Source organism: Ranitomeya variabilis, chromosome 2 (genome assembly GCF_051348905.1).
Source record: "Ranitomeya variabilis isolate aRanVar5 chromosome 2, aRanVar5.hap1, whole genome shotgun sequence".
NCBI classification, from domain to species: Eukaryota; Metazoa; Chordata; class Amphibia; order Anura; family Dendrobatidae; genus Ranitomeya; species Ranitomeya variabilis.
The window spans coordinates 478097218-478117219 of NC_135233.1; the positions used below are offsets into that span (position 1 = coordinate 478097218).

Consider the following 20002-nt stretch of genomic DNA (forward strand, 5'->3'; position numbering starts at 1 on the left):
GTTTGCACACCCCTGGAAGATAAATGAATACTTTTGACTTCGTGAGGTAATCACAAGGTCAGATGAGGTTTAAGGCCCCGTCTCACTAAGCGATTTACCAACGATCACGACCAGCGATACGACCTGGCCGTGATCGTTGGTAAGTCGCTGTGTGGTCGCTGGGGAGCTGTCACACAGACAGCTCTCCCCAGCGACCAACGATCAGGGGAACGACTTCGGCATCGTTGAAACTGTCTTCAACGATGCCGAAGTCCCCCTGCACCACCCGGGTAACCAGGGTAAACATCGGGTTACTAAGCGCAGGGCCGCGCTTAGTAACCCGATGTTTACCCTGGTTACCAAAAAAAACAAACAGTACATACTCGCCTTTCGGTGTCCAGGTCCCTTGCCGTCTGCTTCCTGCTCTGACTGAGATCCGGCCGTACACTGAGAGCAGAGTGCAGCGGTGACGTCACTGCTGTGCTCTCACTTCTCACTGTACGGCCGGCAGTCAGAGCAGGAAGCAGACGGCAAGGGACCTGGACACCGAAAGGCGAGTATGTACTGTTTGTTTTTTTTGGTAACCAGGGTAAACATCGGATTACTAAGCGCGGCCCTGCGCTTAGTAACCCGATGTTTACCCTGGTTACCAGTGAAGACATCGCTGGATCGGTGTCACACACACCGATTCAGCGATGTCAGCGGGGCCTCAACGACCAAAAAAAGGTCCAGGCCATTCTGACACGACCAGCGATCTCGCAGCAGGGGCCTGATCGCTGGTACGTGTCACACATAGCGAGATCGCTATGGAGGTCGCTGTTGCGTCACAAAACTTGTGACTCAGCAGCGATCTCGCTAGCGATCTCGCTATGTGAGACGGGGCCTTAAGGATCTGCAATGTTCTCATTAAATGCTAGCGACTGATGTTTGATTGCTTTGATGTTAATTGACACGTTATGTTCTACTAAAATACTTCCCTGCTGTAGGGTGTGCATCAATTGGGACTAATGGCTAAGTCATTGTACCCAGAGTTCAGCATTTAGACACCAGCGCTGTATTGATTGCTTATAATCGGATTGATCGTAGAAACCATTGTATTCTGCGTGGGCTGAAATGCTATTTCAGATAATATTCTTTCAGGCCAAAGTGGCTTTAAAATGCATCATTTTGGTAATAAAAACATTCCTTGTTTTAATGAGGTTTCAAATATTACTAAAATCAACAAAAAATCTATAGATAGCAATTTTTACTTACCTGTGTACTCAATAATATTTTTAATGTGCCATGAAACCTGGGATGTACAAGGAGTTGGTGCCTCAATGCCACAATTAAAACTAAACCCATTGATGTATACCATCATCTTACTTGCCTTGACAGCCACTTCCTGGGACTAGATGCTTCTGTTCCCCTTAGGCTACGTTCACATTTTTTCGGGCGCAGGTTCGGCGACGCATAGCGGCGCATGCGTCATGCGCCCCTATATTTAACATGGGGGCGCATGGACATGCGTTGTCTTTCGTTTTGTGACGCATGCGTCATTTTTGGCGCAAGCGTCAGGGCGCACAGGACGCTGCATGTTGCATTTTTTTTGCGTTGAAAGTCAGGCCAAAATTGGACGCATGCGTCACAAAAAGCTGCATTTTGCATGCGTTTTTGCATGCGTTGTGCGTTGCGTCGCCGACGCTGCGCCGCACAACGCAAATGTGAACGTAGCCTGAGTCTTCACGAATGTGCCCAAGATCATCTCAATTCTATTTTTTTCAAGTTTTTTTGTCTATATGAAAGAGGGATATCATCTTTTGGAGGCATTGTCATAAATCATCATATTTTCTGGTAAAATGAAAGACTTGTAAAATGAAAGATTGGTAAAATGACAGAAACCCTGACGGAAATCTTGACATTACCCCCGAGTCAGTGATGTCTGTCCAGCACTGATGGAGTCCGTCATGTGCCAGATCTGCTGCTGTCACTAATTCTGTTATTCTCTCCCTATGAGGGTCCGGTCACACGGCGGGTTTTCTCTCTATCCGAGAGAAAACGGCCAAATATTCTGATCAGATCAGAGTGGCATCAATTTGTCTCGGATGTGGAGAGAAAAAAAAAGTTTTTTTCACAGACCCATAGATTTGCATTGCTGATTTTGATCTGACAAGTAGGATCAAAATCTGACGTCTCCGAATTTGTTCCTCGGACCAAGGAAAAAAATCGGACATGTGCACAGCCCCATAGACAATCATAGGTACAAGTTCTATTCATGAAAACCACGGACAGCTCTCATCCGAGAAAATCGGTATTGTGCATGAGCCCTTTAGGAGCAGAATCACAGAATCCAGAATACTGGTGTGAACCTTTCTGAAAGGAGGGAGGTGAATTCCCCAGAGTAAATCCCAGCATTGCTTTAGTAAAGGGGATTTTTCATAAAGGTTAACTCCCCTTAATAAGGTGTTGAATAAAATAGACAATGGGAATGAATGTCCTATTAAAATTGTGACCATGATAGATTTCCTCTATCCTAGTAGGATAGAGACCATCAATATCTTGTGTTGTTATTATTTGTTTTTTATATCGCTATTTATTCCATGGCGCTTTGCATGTGAGGAGGGGTACACATAATAAAAACAAGTACAGTGATCTTAAACTAAACACGTCACAACTGGTACAGGAGGAGAGGGGATCCTGCCCGCGAGGGCTCACAATCTACATAGGATGCGCGAGATTTATAGCCTCTCATTGTAAAGAGCAGAATGTGTATATATATATATATATATATATATATATATATATATATATATAAATATATATGATGTAAAATCCAGAATGTTATTTCCTCCAGCACAGTAAGTCTTGTAAGGGTTAAGTTAACATATGCTACGTGCTGGTTTTTAGGGGGATATTCATAGAGTGAGTTGGAGAGTGTCCCCCCATATCTCCACCTACAGAGGCGGCACCACTATGGGCTAACAGGACCTTAGTGATGCAACAATCATGTGATCAGTCATGTGGTTGAGGAATCACAGGGTGTGGGCTTAAATGGCTGAAGGAAAGAACTTTCAGTGTTCAGTGGGTGCGCCTGGAGAAGGAGCGCTCCAGGGCCGTGTTGCATGGTCTTGTGAAGCTGAACAGTGTGTGTTCTGCCAGCCGTGAGCGGGAGGAACCCCGCTCACAGAAGGACTGTGTTTGTTCTGCCACATTGTGTTTTTTTTCCTGTTTTGCCAAGAGGGCCATATTTTCTTTACTACACCTTGGTTTATGCTGCCTACAATAAACCAAAGGAAGTTCTTAACCCCTTCATGACCCAGCTTATTTTGATCTTAATGACCTGGCCATTTTTTTGCAATTCTGACCAGTGTCCCTTTATGAGTTAATAACTCAGGAACGCTTCAACGGATCCTAGCGATTCTGAGATTGTTTTTTCATGACATATTGGGCTTCATGTTAGTGGTAAATTTAGGTCGATAATTTCTGCGTTTATTTGTGAAAAAAAACAGAAATTTGGAGAAAATTTTGAAAATTTAGCAATTTTCACATTTTGAATTTTTATTCTGTTAAACCAGAGAGTTATGTGACACAAAATAGTTAATGAATAACATTTCCCACATGTCTACTTTACATCAGCACAATTTTGGAAACAAAATTTTTTTTTGCTAGGAAGTTATAAGGGTTAAAATTTGACCAGTGATTTCTCATTTTTACAACAAAATTTACAAAACCATTTTTTAGGGACCACCTCACATTTGAAGTCAGTTTGAGGGTTCTATATGGCTGAAAATACCCAAAAGTGACACCATTCTAAAAACTGCACCCCTCAAGGTGCTCAAAACCACATTCAAGAAGTTGATTAACCCTTCAGGTGTTTCACAGCAGCAGAAGCAACATGGAAGGAAAAAATTAACATTTAACTTTTTAGTCACAAAAATGATCTTTTAGCAACAGTTTCTTATTTTCCCAAGGGTAAAAAGAGAAACTGGACCACGAACGTTGTTGTCCAATTTGTTTTGAGTATGCTGATACCTCATATGTGGGGGTAAACCACTGTTTGGGCGCACGGCAGAACTCGGAAGGGAAGGAGCGCCATTTGACTTTTTGAATGAAAAATTGGCTCCAATCTTTAGCGGACACCATGTCGCGTTTGGAGAGCCCCTGTGTGCCTAAAGATTGGAGCTCCCCCACATGTGACCCCATTTTGGAAACTAGACCCCCCAAGGAACTTATCTAGATGCATAGTGAGCACTTTGAACCCCCAGGTGCTTCACAAATTGATCCGTAAAAATGAAAAAGTACTTTTTTTTCACAAAAAAATTCTTTCTGCCTCAAGTTTTTTATTTTCACATGGGCAACAGGATAAAATGGATCCTAAAATTTGTTGGGCAATTTCTCCTGAGTACACCGATACCTCACATGTGGGGGTAAACCACTGTTTGGGCACACGGCAGGGCTCGGAAGGGAAGGAGCGCCATTTGACTTTTGAATGAAAAATTAGCTCCAATCGTTAGCGGACACCATGTCGCGTTTGGAGAGCCCCTGTGTGCCTAAACATTGGAGCTCCCCCACAAGTGACCCCATTTTGGAAACAAGACCCTCCAAGGAACTTATCTAGATGCATAGTGAGCACTTTGAACCCCCAGGTGCTTCACAAATTGATCCGTAAAAGTGAAAAAGCACTTTTTTTTTCCACAAAAAAATTATTTTATCCTCAATTTTTTCATTTTCACATGGTCAACAAGATAAGATGGATTCTAAAATTTGTTGGGCATTTGTTGGGTATTTTCCACACCATGGGTACAGTGGATTTGGTTTTCCATAGGTTTACATGGTACTGTATACGTGATGGAAAACTGCTACGAATCCACAGCGGCCAATCCGTTGCGGATCTGCACCGTGTGCACATAGCCTAATTCTAACCGTAACCTTAACCCTAATTGCAACCCTAATTCTAACCCTAATTGCAACCCTAACCTTAATTGTAACCCTAATTGCAACCCTAACCCTAGTTGCAACCCTAACCCTAGTTCTAACCCTAGTGGAAAAATAAACGTAAATATACTTTCTTTATTTTATTATTGTCCCTACCTATGGGGGGTGATAAAGGGGGGGTTATTTACTATTTTTTTATTTTGACATTTCAAAATGTACCTGGAATGAATCTGTCGGCCGGAAGATGGCGGCGCCCATGGAGAAGACGGATGGACACTGGAAGGGACACCGGAGCTCGGTAAGTATGGGGGGGTGGGATCGGAGCACGGGGGGAGCGGACGGGAGGACGGAGGGGAGCAGGGGACAGTAGAGGACAGGACGGATGGGAGGAGATCGGTGGCGGGGGCAGATCGTGGTCTCCAGCCATGGCCGATGATATTGCAGTATCGGCCATGGCTGGATTGTAATATTACACCAATTTTCATTGGTGAAATATTACGATTGCTCTGATTTAAAGTGAAAGTGAAACAGTCACTTTCAACAGTCAATCAGATCGTAGCCACGGGGGGTGGGGAGGCGAAGCCTCCCCCCCTGGGCTGAAGTACCACTCCACCTGTCCATGCAGGTCAGGTGAAATTACATTTAACCCTTTCACCCAACCTGCAGGAGCGCGATCATTCTGTGACACAGCATAAGCGTCAAAGATCGGATTGGCACCGACTTTCGTGTCACAGGTAGGGAAAGGGTTAAAGCTGCGGTGTACCCGTGTCTACCTCCTTGTGCAGCCGAGTGAGCCACTCTCTCTCTATATGATCAAAAAATATAGTTACAAGATATAGAATTATGTTGTGTACAGAAATGTTTCTAGTTTTTGAATCAATTTATTGTAGCTTAATAGACTCTTATAAATGGAAAGGGTAGAGTTGCGAAAGTGTTGAATTCCCTAGAAAACATTAGCATTGGACTGTGACTACTCTGACAGATCTGCCAAATTCAGACTCGCTAGACTCCCTTTTTTTGGGGGGAGCAAGGAGATAAGTGAATGTTCAACATGAAAAAATGCAGAAGGAAAGCAGCGACTCGTGGAAAAATAATGGTACACAAGTGAGAAAAAACATAAGATGCAAGTTTCAGTATTAACAGAAAAAGAAGTCATAAAAGAAAAACTGGGAAAATAAGTGAGTAGAAAAAAAAAGTCAAGTATGGTACATCTTAAATAGTCTTTTATGCATCTGGTATGTATGTCCAAATTCAACTGTAGACCTTAAAACTTAGATATTGTTTTATCCGATTTTGACATTATGCTATTTTTTTTTCTTTAAAATATTATTTTGAACTAATAGGGGCATTAAATAACAATATAATAATGGCTTTCAGTGAAGAAATAATATCCCATGTGTAATCAGCAAAAATGGCTCCATATAGTTCTCAAATAATGCTGGTCAGATAATGTCAAACAAAATAGTATTATATAGCACTTAAAATATAAACCTGTAAAGCATAAAGCCAGGGAGTCCCGTGTCCGGCCGTGCAGTCTCCTAGCACATGGGTCTATCGTGCAGGTCAGACCACGTACGTTGGGTGCCGCACTGGGACTGTTATGAGTGGGTGCATCTCGTCTACAGCACATTGGAATATGTTAGTGCCTTATAAAGATTGGAAAATGAATTTATTTCAATATAGGTCATGCTGTGAAATGTTACGCCGTGACTTACCTAAGAATATTTCATGTCTCAATGATATAGCTGTGAATGAGGCAGACGATGGCAATGCAGTGCAAGGACTTACAGTAATTGATGATTTCTAGCTAGTTATTTTCTATAGTGATTGAAATGGTCTCTAATACCAGATGTCACCGGAGGCAATAGTATAATTTAGTGAATACACAAGAACTTTCTCGATAAACTGACCAAGGCATACATTAGAGTAATTTACCATCTTTATAGAAACCAATGATTTCTCAAACCTCTGTGTGTTTAGTCCGGTGTCTGATTGTAGAGTTTGTAAATCAACCAACAGTGATGAATTTAATCAGTCTTCCATTGTATTGCTAAGTGCAAAAATAACCTACTGGAGGTGTCTAATAATAACCAGAGAGCAGCGGCGCTGTGTGTATATATCATGCGTTTCAGGTAACGATACTTACATGGCTGCAATGGAGCAGAATCAATGTCCCAAATCCAACTAAAATAATGGACAGTCTGGTGCCGAGAACCCTTATCACTGAATTTCATATCTTTTACAGTTCTAGTACTGACACGTACACACTTCCCAACATGTGACGTGGGGTGTGCCTCCAAGGGTTAATTTATCTCTTCTCGCTCAATCCAACACACCACTTCTGTTCTAGGCTATAAAGTGAACATAAATCGCACCCCAACACTGTCCGTACACCTCCATTTCTTAACGTGCCGCCTCCACTCATCAAATGCACAGGATGTTGAGTCCCTGAAAAATGTTACTGTCAGACCATCAAACGGTCACACACTCTCTGAAAGGCTATGGATTCTTTAGCACGTACAAGGATCAAACTTATTAACGATTTCAAGCTTTAATATATAAATATACAATAAAAGATATAAAAAGTTAAAAATAAAACTACACACATATGCAAAACAGTTATAAAGTAAAAAGGGAGAAATTACAGAAATACCTATTATCCCTCTGTTTACTTGGGGGAAGGAGAAAATGAGTTATGGATCACAAACGGCATTGGCAACTTTCTTTTGTGCCACCCAGCTTTTTTTTAGTCCTGATTATAGGATCATATTTTCAGGATGACCTGGTTTGGCCCATTTAAAAGTTGTTGTTTGTGCCTGGACAGTGGCCTAAGTTGTGGCCTTGCATTTCAAATATCCGGTGTCTCCCCCACTCCTTGCTATACAGTCAGTAGGAAATATTCTGCCTAGTTACAGACCATCTACTACCTCATTTGAAGCTAAGAGTTCAGGAGTCAAGCTGGAATGTTTCAACATATCCCAGTGATATTGAAATTGCTTTTTATTTTTTTAACGTGACACATTGTACTTTGTTAGTGGTAAATTTTATGTCGATATGTTTTGCATTTATTTATAAAAATATCAGAGATTTAATCAAAATTTCCAAAAATTTACAATTTTCAAACTTTGTGTAGCATGATTATCTCGATTAAAGGTATAAACATTCAAAGTAGTTGATAAATAACATTTACCTGACATTAGCACACATTATAAAATCTCCTTTTATTTTATGAGGATATTAGAAGGCTTAAAAATTTAGCAGCAATTTTTCAAGAAACTGTTCAAAATTTATTTTTTAAGAACCTATTCAGTCTCGAAGAGACTTTGAGGGACCTATAAATTGGAGAAAACCCCCCAAATGATGCCATTTTAACAACAGCACCCCTCAACATATTCAAAACTTCCGTGAGGTAGTTTATTAACCCTTCAGGTGCTTTTCAGGAATTAACGCAAAGTGAAAAGATAGGGAGGAAAAATGTAAATTTTCACCATTAAAATGTTGCTTACATCTGAACAGGCCACTATAGCCTGCACACCTATGGGCCATGACTTGTCCCTGTGTTGTCATTGCAACCATCAGGACCACACAATCGTGATCTCATGGTGACGATGGAGTTTAATAGGAAGCCCCCTGGCTCAGCTATCCCTTTCGATACTGATCCTAAGGGTTTAAACTGTCGTAGTCGGTGCCAAAACCGATCATGACTGATGTAGCAGGGTGTCGCCTGTAGGGTTCAGCTGACAGCAGCTGTTATTCTTTTATATCTTAGGTGGTCACTAAGGAGTTAAAACTGAATGACAGATTCCAATAATCATGTTCTGGCATGGCTTAAAATTTTGTATCCCTTTTTCCTACCTAGTTTTCATTTTGTGTCTTGTGCATTTCTGTATTACTCATCTGAGTTTATATATTGAATATCCATGCAGTTTCACTTAAAGGGAACCTATCACCCCGTTTTTTAAAAATTAGATAAAAATAGTGTGAAATAGGGGCAGAGCTGGGCTTTACATTAGTGCCTTTTTGGGGCCTTTACACCCCCGTTAGGCTGCCGAAATACCTTTTGTGAAGTGGCCGTTTTGTCCTGTCACTCAAGTTGGTCAGGTCGGATGGGCGTGGTCACAGCGCTGTTTCTCCCCCAGATCAGGCTCATCATTACGTTGGTGGCGTAGTGGTGTGCGCATGTCCAAAGAGAAGATCCACTGCCCAGGAGATTCAAAACAGCGCGGTCTTCGCTATTCGCCGTTTACCAGTGGGCGCGGCCATCTTTCCTGTGGCTGCGCGTGCGCAGATGGAGCGCTCTGCTGCCCGGGGCTTCAGGAAAATGGCCACGGGATTCCGCGCGTGCGCAGTGACAGGACAAAACGGCCACTTCACAAAGGTATTTCGGCAGCCTAACGGGGGTGTAAAGGCACCAAAAAGGCACTAATGTAAAGCCCAGCTCTGCCCCTATTTCACACTATTTTTATCTAATTTAAAAAAAACGGGGTGATAGGTTCCCTTTAACCTTTTATTTTTGGATATATTTTACATAAAGTACTTAAAGAGTAACCTTTGTTTTTATTTTTATTTCATAAATCAACCTTTACAATATAGATAAATAGGACTGCACATGAACTGTGGACACAAACTGGGAATATCCAGTCAAGATTGTTTGCACCTTTGTTTATTTCATTTTTTTTAATACATTTTTAGATCAATTTATCAAATGGTGAACTACGTTCCAACTTTGCTACATACCTTTTACACTAATTTTGCTATCACCATCAGTGACGGAGAGCTGAGTTTATTTGTCCAGCATTCAGCTTGTATATGGGAATATTATACATATATTTTATATGGGTCCAATATAAATAACATATCCTAAGTTTTGTTTCTCGAATTCCAAGATCAAATGAGCGACTTCACGGGGACATTTGCCATAAATCTATGCCAGGTTCATAACGAGTGTAGAGTTCAGTTTCTAAAGCAAGAACGGACAAAAAAGTCTTAATAAAAAAAAAAAAAGCTTGAGAAATTTGTTGCCTTGTACTTTAGCGCTCTTCTGCCCTAAATTACATTTGATTACTTGGTTTATAAATATATGAGCCCTTCTAGTTATTTTCTGCTTTGAAATTTCTTCGCTGTGCTGACTTAAATCTTCTATGACCTCAAGTACTGATGATCAGGGGGCCCAATGTTAACTTACTAACCATTAGCGTGGACGGTGCATATAGTTTATGAACAGAAAGTCAGTTATCAACACCTAGCCATAATTTCATCTGCAAACGGTCAGTTTTAGTTCACTGACTCCATAACAGAGTATAGGAGCTCTCCTGCAGCCCCTTGGCATTGAGCAGAACTGTGCAAACTACACTCCAGTTTCGATCAATGCCTTCCGCTGGAGCTAATAGCAGCTGATCAGTGGGGGATGATATTGATGCAAAAAAAGAAAAAAAGGTGGTACTCACCGTTCTTAAAATCCAGACTTTATTAGTACACTGTTTTTTTTTTGCATGGAATATTTGGACTGTTTATTTTGGGTTGGCACCCGTACGTTCACATGATTATGCTCGGAGTGAGGTGACGGATGATATTGATGACCTACATTATGGATAGATCATCAGTTTTGTATTCCTGGAGAAGACCTTTATGTCACTCCTCTAGCCATAGAATAATGGCTTTGGGATTATGACGACTCGGGTGGAGTCTGGTCAGATGGAGAAGTATTTTACACCCTTTTTCTCACCTTATTGAGGGATTCTTTTTGCACCTATTTCACTAGCATAGAATACAATTAAAAAAATGTCAGTTTCAGGTATTTGCAGGTCCTAAGAGTGTCACATTCATTCTAATGTAATTTTTATTCCTCTAAGTCAGTCTCGCAGTTAGAACAAGTCTCAGTAATTGCACTCATGTCTCAAAGTGACAAAACATCACTGTCATTTCTCAATCTGTAGGCTTTTCCTTCCATATTCATGCAGGGTGTGATTTTCCTGACATTTCATTCTCTAAAATCCTATTTTTTAACTTGTTCCACCCCATTTCAAGCTCCATATTACTTCTGTACGTTTCAATTAACAGTCTCGGTGCAGCAAGTGAGAACCTCTGCTCCTGTTACTACCCTGGTGCTGTAAAGGTGCAACATTATAATTGTTCTCATTCCACGTGATGGTTATGGAAAACGAACCCACAAGTAGTGTACATGAGGATAACGAAGGATAGATATTGCATAATTGTCCTGGTGATTGGAGGCAGCGGAGTTGCATCCCCTGACTTTGGGTTGCATTAAAAGTTGCCTTCTATAGTTTCTGCATAGCGTTGCATATTGCTGGCTGCAGAATGTGTTGACTGAGAGTCCATCAGTAAGCTTGTTCTTCTGGCAGAGAATTTTTAACTTTTATCTGTCTTTTTCTAAGCTCTTCTAAGCCGATTTATGATCACAAACACTTTCAAGTGGTCTGTGGTCATAAATCAGCTGCCAGGAGTTCAGAAAAAGACAGTTACAAACTTCTCACTGATAGATTCTCTAGCAGATTCTCTAGCAATGAGCAGGGAAACAAAGACCTTGAAGACAGAAGGTGCAACATTTTTAATGAATTCCAATATCAAAAATTAGTTTTAGCCTAAAATATATGGATTCAAGTAAAAAAAAATAAAAGTGCTGAAAGTTTTCATACCCTTAAGTGTCTATCTTTGGTCCATTTATTGACATAGTTACCTCTTCTCTTCATGTATTGCTTGCAGTAAAATAGTGCACGTTTTGTTTTTTTGTTATACCAAGTGCATAAAAACTATAGAACCCCCAAGATTAACAAAATACAGTGTCAGGGGAGCTAAGGATCCGGCATGTCTGATTTCGGACTGCCAATCCTTCTGTTCTTGGCAATAGTCTGGCAGTTGCTCTCTTGTAAAGAGCACAGGAGCACACGGCAGAGCGAGAGCTACCGTTTATTGAGGAGTTGGGAGAGTTAGCCACTGCCGAACCATCATTAGGCCAACCATTATCCATTATGTATGGGGCCCCTTAGTTTGCACTGTTTAAGGATTAAACAGATTTAACAAATATACCTCAGTTCTCTCTTCTATATTGGTCATACTGTAATATTGCCACTAGGGGCACTGTTGAATTGAGCTGTGTGAACTGAGCCATTAAAGAAGTTCTGCAGCACCACCAATCTCCATATCTGGAAGTGAAAGGCGCTGTTGCTTTTTGGGTAGAACTATAGCTGTTATTACAGACAGAGCAACCTTAGAAGCCCTGTTTATTAGCCTGTGTCTCAATGTGTCTTCTGTTTTTTACTCTTAGATACAAGCAAACATCCTCTACGCCAGACAGAGCGCAACAGAGTTAATCACAAATTCAATGTAAGTATTAACAAATGTAACGGTGAACATTTTATAGCAGTATATTCCAGTGTCATCAAAAACATGTTACTATCTGCATAATGAACCATTATAAAACTTTCTAATATAATTCCTCATTGATTTTAAGATCCCTGCTTACTGATATTGAATGTAAAACGTCCATTGGATACTTCCAGCGTTAGGGTATGTGCTCCCTGAGTCTTCTTGAGAAGGTTAAAACAAGTTTATCAAATAGAAAACACTCCAGGAAATGCTCCTGTCTATGTGTCATTTTCGTATTGGGGGTTTGGTTTGGTTCAATATTTATTGAAGTGTTTTCTGTAAATATCCTGTTAACATTTCTTTCACATTATTTTTAAGCTTTTTTTTGAGTAGAGGGGTGATGTACTCACGTTTTTGTAAATCCGTTAAACAATTAATAAAACTCTAGCATTTTATAAAGCAAATTATCTCAACTTTAAATTGGCTGATTGTATAGGCACTTTTACCCCAATTAATACAGCTCTGGCAAAAAGTAAGAGACCACCACATCCAAACCCTGTCATGGGCAGCCCAATCTCCAGGCCTGAACCCCATTGAAAACCTCTGGAATGTAATCAAGAGGAAGATGGATAGTCACAAGCCATCAAACAAAGAAGAACTGCTTAATTTTTGGTGCCAGGAGCAGTGTGAAAGACTGGTGGAAAGCATGCCAAGACGCATGAAAGCTGTGATTAAAACTCATGGATATTCCACAAAATATTGATTTCTGAACTCTTAAGACATTAGTATTGTTGTTTCTAAATGATTATGAGCTTGTTTTCCTTGCATTATTTGAGGTCTGAAAGCATTGTTTGTTTGTTTTTTTATTTTGAACATTTTTCTTTGTCAGAATAAAATACAAAATTTATTGCTTGGAAATTCGGAGACATGTTGTCAGAAGTTTATAGACTGAAAGAACAATTTACATTTTACTCAAAAATATACCTATAAAGAGAAAAATCAGACAAACTGATCATTTTTGCAGTGGTCTCCTAATTTTTGCCAGAGCTGTATATCTTTTGGTAGAGATCTCTTGTGCATAGAAGCCATATGCAAATCGGAGTTGAATTGCTCTGGGGGCCGTGGTGTACCGCCAATGGCGGCAGACTATGGCGCCCGTGAGTCAGTGATGCTTGGTGCCAGCACTGGGCCCCCACCCATCATCGCACATTCAACTGTATCGACAATCTGGATGGATGCCAATACAGTTGAAAGCAATGATGGAGGAGGGAGCGTCAACTGACGCTTTCTCTACCAATCCTTCTTCCTGGGTCTCTGACATCTCAGTGCGCTGGGCGCGATGACGTCACTACATGGTGCCGCTGCTCTGAGATGTTAGGCAGACGCCAGAGCAGCGGGGGTACAAAGAAGAGAGGTGAGTATTGTATTTTTTTTTTTAAATTGTTGTGGCCATAGTACTGTATGGAGAACTATAAGGAGTTTACTATGAGGACTTTGGGGAGAGAATTATACTGTATGGAGAACTTTGGGGAGTGCAGTATACTGTATAAAGGACTATGGGACTCTATGATTTCTATGTACGCCTCTGACTGGGGACGTGGCAGTGCACTTGGAAGAAGTAGTCAGTGAGCATTGACACGCCCTCATTGCACTTCCAGCCTGATTTGCATATAGATTCTCTAGTTTTGTCATGCCAGTCATATCATGAATGGCACAGGTATCCCCTCTGATTCTGTGCTGACAGGTTCCTTATATGATATACTGTGTCCTGCCTGACCTATTGTGATAATTATCATCTGCTATAAAAGGATCAATCACTTGTATACAGTGCCGGACATAACGTAATAGCAGAAATAATGCTCGTGTCCATCCAGGCTCAAACTTCTTATCATTTTCTGAAAAATATTTAGAATTGAGAGTCCTCAATGGCTGATACCTTTATAATGGCTAATTGAAAAGATGGTAACAGATTGCAAGCTTTCGCGACTACTCAGGTCTCTTCATCAGGCATAAACTAATCATTTCTAAATATTATATTAATATTTTAATATTTTTCTATCTACTGGCTAACACGGTACAAAGATATATATCTTTCCTGTATCATCTGGTAATTCAGGTTCCCATGGGAGGAAGTTGTTCTGTTGGTCAATGTCCTATGCATAAACATTCACAAAATGTTTCCCAATGTTAAAAAAATAAAGAAACAAGCTGACATCTTCACAGTTGGAAGCAGTAGTTATATAGCTGACTGATGTACAGGCAGTCCCCGGGTTACGAATTAGATATGTTCTGTAGCTTTTTTTGTAATGTAGATATGTATGTAGGTTGGAAGAGGGTTGGGAAAAAAAACCCAATACTCACCTGGCCGCCCACTGCTCGACACACGGTCCTCTTCTTTCCATTATGGCTTCTTCATTGTAAACTAGTCCATCCGGCTGTGTCCAGGCCTCACAGGTTACTGCACTTCATAAGGGTGTGACGTTAACATCATGACATTATTATGCGCAGTAACCTCCATGGCCTGGACGTGGCCAGAAGTCTTGGAAATGCAGCACGCAACAGTGGAAATAAGAGACCGAGACAGTGAGCAGCGAGACCGCCATAGATGTGAGTAGGAAGGATGCAATGGTGGAAAGAGGAGAACCAGACAGCAGCTTTAGCGGTCAGTGGTGAGGAGAGTATATTGTTTTTTTTGGTTTTTTCTACATCTGATATTCGTAACTAAGGATCGTATGTAAGTCCGATGTAATTAGTAACAATATTAAAATATACATACAGTATACTATACCATACAGATTGTTTTAGCTTTATTATGGCTCAGATTATGATTACTGAATCTCATTTCTGTTGGGATTTTACTGTTGTTGTTATGTAAGGCTATGTATGGTTTAGGATGGATGGTCCTATCCCCTACTTATGTTTACAAGTCTCTTTCTGCCCCTGGACCTAATAATATGTTGTATTCAGGTGTATGGATTTTATAGACTAAATGGTAATTACATCTTGATCCCTCTAATCCAACTGAGGAGACTTAGTCAATCTACTTTAGCAAGATGAATTACAGTTGAGAACAAAGTCTATAAACATAAATCAAACTTCCCATCTGACGTGTCGCCTGGGAGTACAGGGTAAAGAAACGTGCTACTACACAAGTGGTACAGTTAATGGCAATATGCCCAAACATTGCCACTGAGTACCTAAATATTACCACCATGCAAGGTAACATTATACATTTTATTGCTATATAGTTGACAAAATATGTCACCGTACACGCCTGTGCAATACCCAGATAATACAACCAGACAGTGCCTTAAAAGTGGCATACAGTAAGCCAAGTTACTAAGCAGTTTACAAATTGCTTAAATGGACACTGTAGTTTAAAAACAAACAGCAATAACTAAATCAATAGTACAAGCAAATATAAGAAACTTTTGCAATATATCTAATAGCTCAAATCTGTCCTTGTCAAAACAAGACAGATTGCCAGATTGTCACATAGGTATCAGGTTACAGAACATTTTAAACTATAGGGGAAACAAATTGAGGAAAAAATGCACCTAAAAACAAACAGTTGAGATGTGTAAATGCACCATGTACACATGTTTTACAGAAATCACACTCACTTCGCTTGTCAAATGCAATGGATTTTCTGCAGAAAAAAAAGGGTGAGAACATGATGTATATGGAGAGAAGTGATATTATTGAGAAGTGGAAGGAACCACAGCAACTCAGCCACAAAGTGGAGACCACGTAATGTTACACAGTGGGGGGCCGAGTGCTGAGGAGCAAAGAGCAGAAAAGTAACTAACTCTCTAGTGCCTCCATAACTGCAGAGCCCAAACCTCCTCTAGTATTAATATCAAAGCTGTGTGCCTGCTGGGAGATTCATTACATGGGTTTCAAAGGCCTTACATCACCAAGCACAATGCTAAGCATCGGTTGCAGTGGAAATATGTTCTCTGGCATGATGGATCACTCTTCTCTATGTGGTATCTGATGGACAAGTTTGGTGAATGCCAGGAGAACATTACCCTCCTGACTTCATTGTGCCAGCCGTGACATTTCATGGAGGAGAGAAGATGCTATGTGGTCGTCCTAGGCCCCCAGTATAGGGAAATCCTAACATTTAACCAATACAAGACATTTTGGCCAATTGTAGATTTCAACTTAGTGAGAATAATTTGGGGAAGACCCTTTTCTGTTTCCTATGACTGTGCCTAGTGCATCAGGTCCATATAGACACGGTTGGAGGAGTTTGGTGTGGAAGAACATGACCGGCCTCACAGAATTCGGCCCTAGACCTCATCCAACACTTTTGGGATGAACTAGAATAGAGATTGTGAGCCTGGCCACTCCCCAACATCAGGGTCTGGCCTCACAAATGTTCTTATGGATGAAGGGGCAACAATTCCCATAGACGCCTCCAAAATCTTATAGAAAGTTTTCCCAGAAGAGCTGGAGTTGTTACCGCTGCAAATGGGAGACCAACTCCATTAATACCTATGGATATAGAAGGGGAAGTCCTAAAGCTCCTGTAGGTGTAATGTGTAAGTGATCCAATACTTCAGAAAAAAATTGTTGTCGGCCAAGCAGCTGTGTTTGGCCATCAGTGTATGGACTCTTTTAGAGGATTTATTAAAAAATCAAAGATACAAAAAAACAGTCAAATTGCAGCAACGTTACAATGAAGTCACACACAGCTTACAAAGTTGCACCCATAAACTCTGCAAGTTTGAATAATTGTCATCAGTGACGCTACAGCCGCGTTTCATGCGTCTCAGCACGACTACTGTAAGTGTTCAGACACAATGGAGCAATGTGACATTACTATCTTTATGCCATGCAATCATAGTCCCCATCCAGCCCTAAGCTCTAGATTATCACTATAGATCTGGCTTTTTTAGCCACCAGCACCTGCCTTCAATCTTGTATACGACATACTGCCCATTTCAGTTTATAAGAGGTCTTGTAAGGTTTGGAACAGCGGGAGCGCTGTACCTCATAGATGGGGGGGGGGTCTAGAGTTCAGGGGCTCCTTCTTTTGGGTCCTAATGACCCATTAAGCTATAGGTATAAGGGGTTAATATGTACAAAAAATATATAAACGTTTAGCAGTTATTTAGTTCATAAAATCCTATTCAGTGGCTCAGAAATGTATTAAATCTTGGGTTGGATAGGGACAGGAGAGGATATAAATGCATTTTCTAGTACATTTCTCTATATAATCCTGAATTATTTATTGAAGTTTGCATGTGAATTAATTTCACACTGGCGAGGATTTCTGAAATTATTTCCGTACAAAACCTTCAGTCTGTAGATGAACAGTTAGGGAAGTGTAAAATACTGCTGGGTGAGTGATGGAGAATGCGCCTGCTCTCTAATTGCACGCATGAAGCATCCGTAAAGACTTAATTTTTTCCATCAGAGGGGTGCACGGTTTTCTAAAAATGATTGTTGGTGCCTTAACTCTTTGTCTGGAGGCTGGAGATTAATCCTCGTTGGCCCTAGCACATCTGTCTGTCCCTTGTTGTCCTCTGTAAACTCTTACTCCTATAAATGCCACTAATTTGGTATATACAGTATTTTTCTTCAGATGTGAATTTTCCCATGAGCAGGTGCACTTTCTCCTGACTTTTGGCACCTACAGGTAAATCCGGCACTGCTTACTGCCTTCCTGATTGATTAAAACACGTTGTTCATGTAAAGTGTACCTCTGGTATATCAGTACATGAGCTAATGTACTAAAGTGAACCTGACAGCTGATTCCTCTGCCTAAACCAAGGTCTGCATGCATTAGAGACAGTGTGTTGTTGCAACTATGTACTGTATGTGTTACTCTGTAACACTGCGGCATTTCAGAGAAATCATGTATTTAAAAGCTGTCCAGGGACAATGTGACCAGGATAACTAGTCCAAGAGGCATGTCCCCAGCAGCTTCTCCTCGACTGGCTCCCCTAGACTCATAGCTCCCTGTGTGTATAAGAAGAGAGCTATCACTCTAGGGAAGCCGGGGAAGAAAGAAGCCACTGGGAACCTGCCTCTTGGACTGGTCATCTGAGTCGCATCATTCTCTGGATGCTTTTAAAAGCACTTTTAGAGTGAAACATACATGACTACAAAAATGCAGCCACGTGCAATAATGCGTCATCTTCATGCTGCTTGTGGTTCATGGAGCATAAATCGGCGGTCTGGTTCCTTTTAAGTGTAGTTCGCATCTCTGCTTCAGGAAAATGGTCGCCGTGATCTCCATCTGCGCACGCGCGGCATCCCGCGGCCATTTTCCTGAAGCCCCAGGCAGCAGTGCACTCCATCTGCGCACGCGCGGCCTCAGGAAGATGGCCGCCGCCACGGAAAAGCCGGTGAATAGCGCAGATCGCGCTCTTTGTCTGCTGCTGCGCAGTGCATTCGGCAGTTGCGCATGCGCAAAACACTACGCCAACGCCGGGAAGATAAGCAAGAGGTGGGGGAGAAACAGCCATTTCACCACGCCCTTTTGACCAGACCAGCGTGATTGACAGGCGAAAACGGCGACTTTGGTAAGGTATTTCGGCAGCTTAGGTGGGGAATCAGGGGACACAAAATACACTATTGTAAAGTACAGCTCAGGCCCTATTTAATGGTATTTTTATCTCATACTGAAAAAACGGGGTGACAGGTTCCCTTTAAGTCGCCACCTGAAACCTGTAGCGGCAGGCCATCTCCCTAGGAACAAGAGGATTGGGCACTGAAATTCAGCCTACCCAATCCTTCTCTCTCTCAATATCTTGTTTCCTATTCACTTTAGAGGATTGGCTGATATTGCCAAAATTGGTGTCTTTGTGCAACGTTATACTTATGTGAACGGGGGAAGGGGGTGGTCTTAATGATTATGTCTACGCAGAGTGGGTTTCCTGTGAAGAAAGTTGCAATGAAATCTGCATTAAATTTGCATGAATGTGGTACTTGTTTTCGATTGCTGCCTTCACCCTTTGTAATGCTATAGTTGTATTCATCAGCATAGCCTGCAGTAATCAGTGCAGATTTTTAAAGCCCCCTCACTTGCATTGCACTTCCGATTGCTGTGTATTTTTCCCACCCAGTGTGAACATGCCCTAGAAAGGTACAAAAACAATCTTCATCTGGAAATGTCTAATAACATGGAGGATCCTGGCCACAGGTCAGCACTTGTCTGTGTCTTGCCTTTCCTTCTATTTTAAATAGCTGTCATCAGTGCAGCGCAGTGTGATGTGACCCATTTTCAGAGCAGAATACATTGCAATGATTAATTTTCTATACACATGGCGTTTTACTTCTATAAATCATGGAAAGTTTCTACTAAAGAAAGGCAGGAAACACTTTTCAATTCCTCAAGGCTAGAGTAGGAACTGTGCCAATCTTCCTAGGACGCCATACATAAACATATCCATGGCTTACATTGTAGACTTCTCTGACTGCTGATGACAGTGTGTTTGACAAGCCATGTGGGTCCTGTTGACAATAATCAACTGCAGAGAACACATTTCACCTGTTTAAGCTGCAAAACAGGGCAAAATATTGAAAAAATGTTACTGTCAGGCAAAGGTAAGTCTGCTGTTGTATAAGGGGGATTTATATTACGGTATATACAGGGCATTCTTCAAACCTTCAAAAAGAGCCTGAAGACCCACCTCTTCCGACAAGCCTACAACCTGCAGTAACCACCGATCGACCAAACCGCTGCATGACCAGCTCTATCCTCGCCTACTGTATTCTCACCCATCCCTTGTAGATTGTGAGCCTTCGCGGGCAGGGTCCTCTCTCCTCC

General features: G+C 41.3%; 1 protein-coding gene across 3 annotated transcripts in view; it reads left to right on the forward strand.

Moving 5' to 3' along the window:
* The window catches only part of TSPAN4 (tetraspanin 4), an 878525-nt gene that overhangs the window by 361520 nt on the left and 497003 nt on the right, over positions 1-20002 (forward strand). For all 3 annotated transcript variants that reach the window (XM_077287830.1, XM_077287827.1, XM_077287829.1), the window contains exon 3: positions 12179-12237. The gene's annotated coding sequence lies outside the window, so the exon portion shown is untranslated. The remainder of the gene's footprint in view (positions 1-12178; positions 12238-20002) is intronic.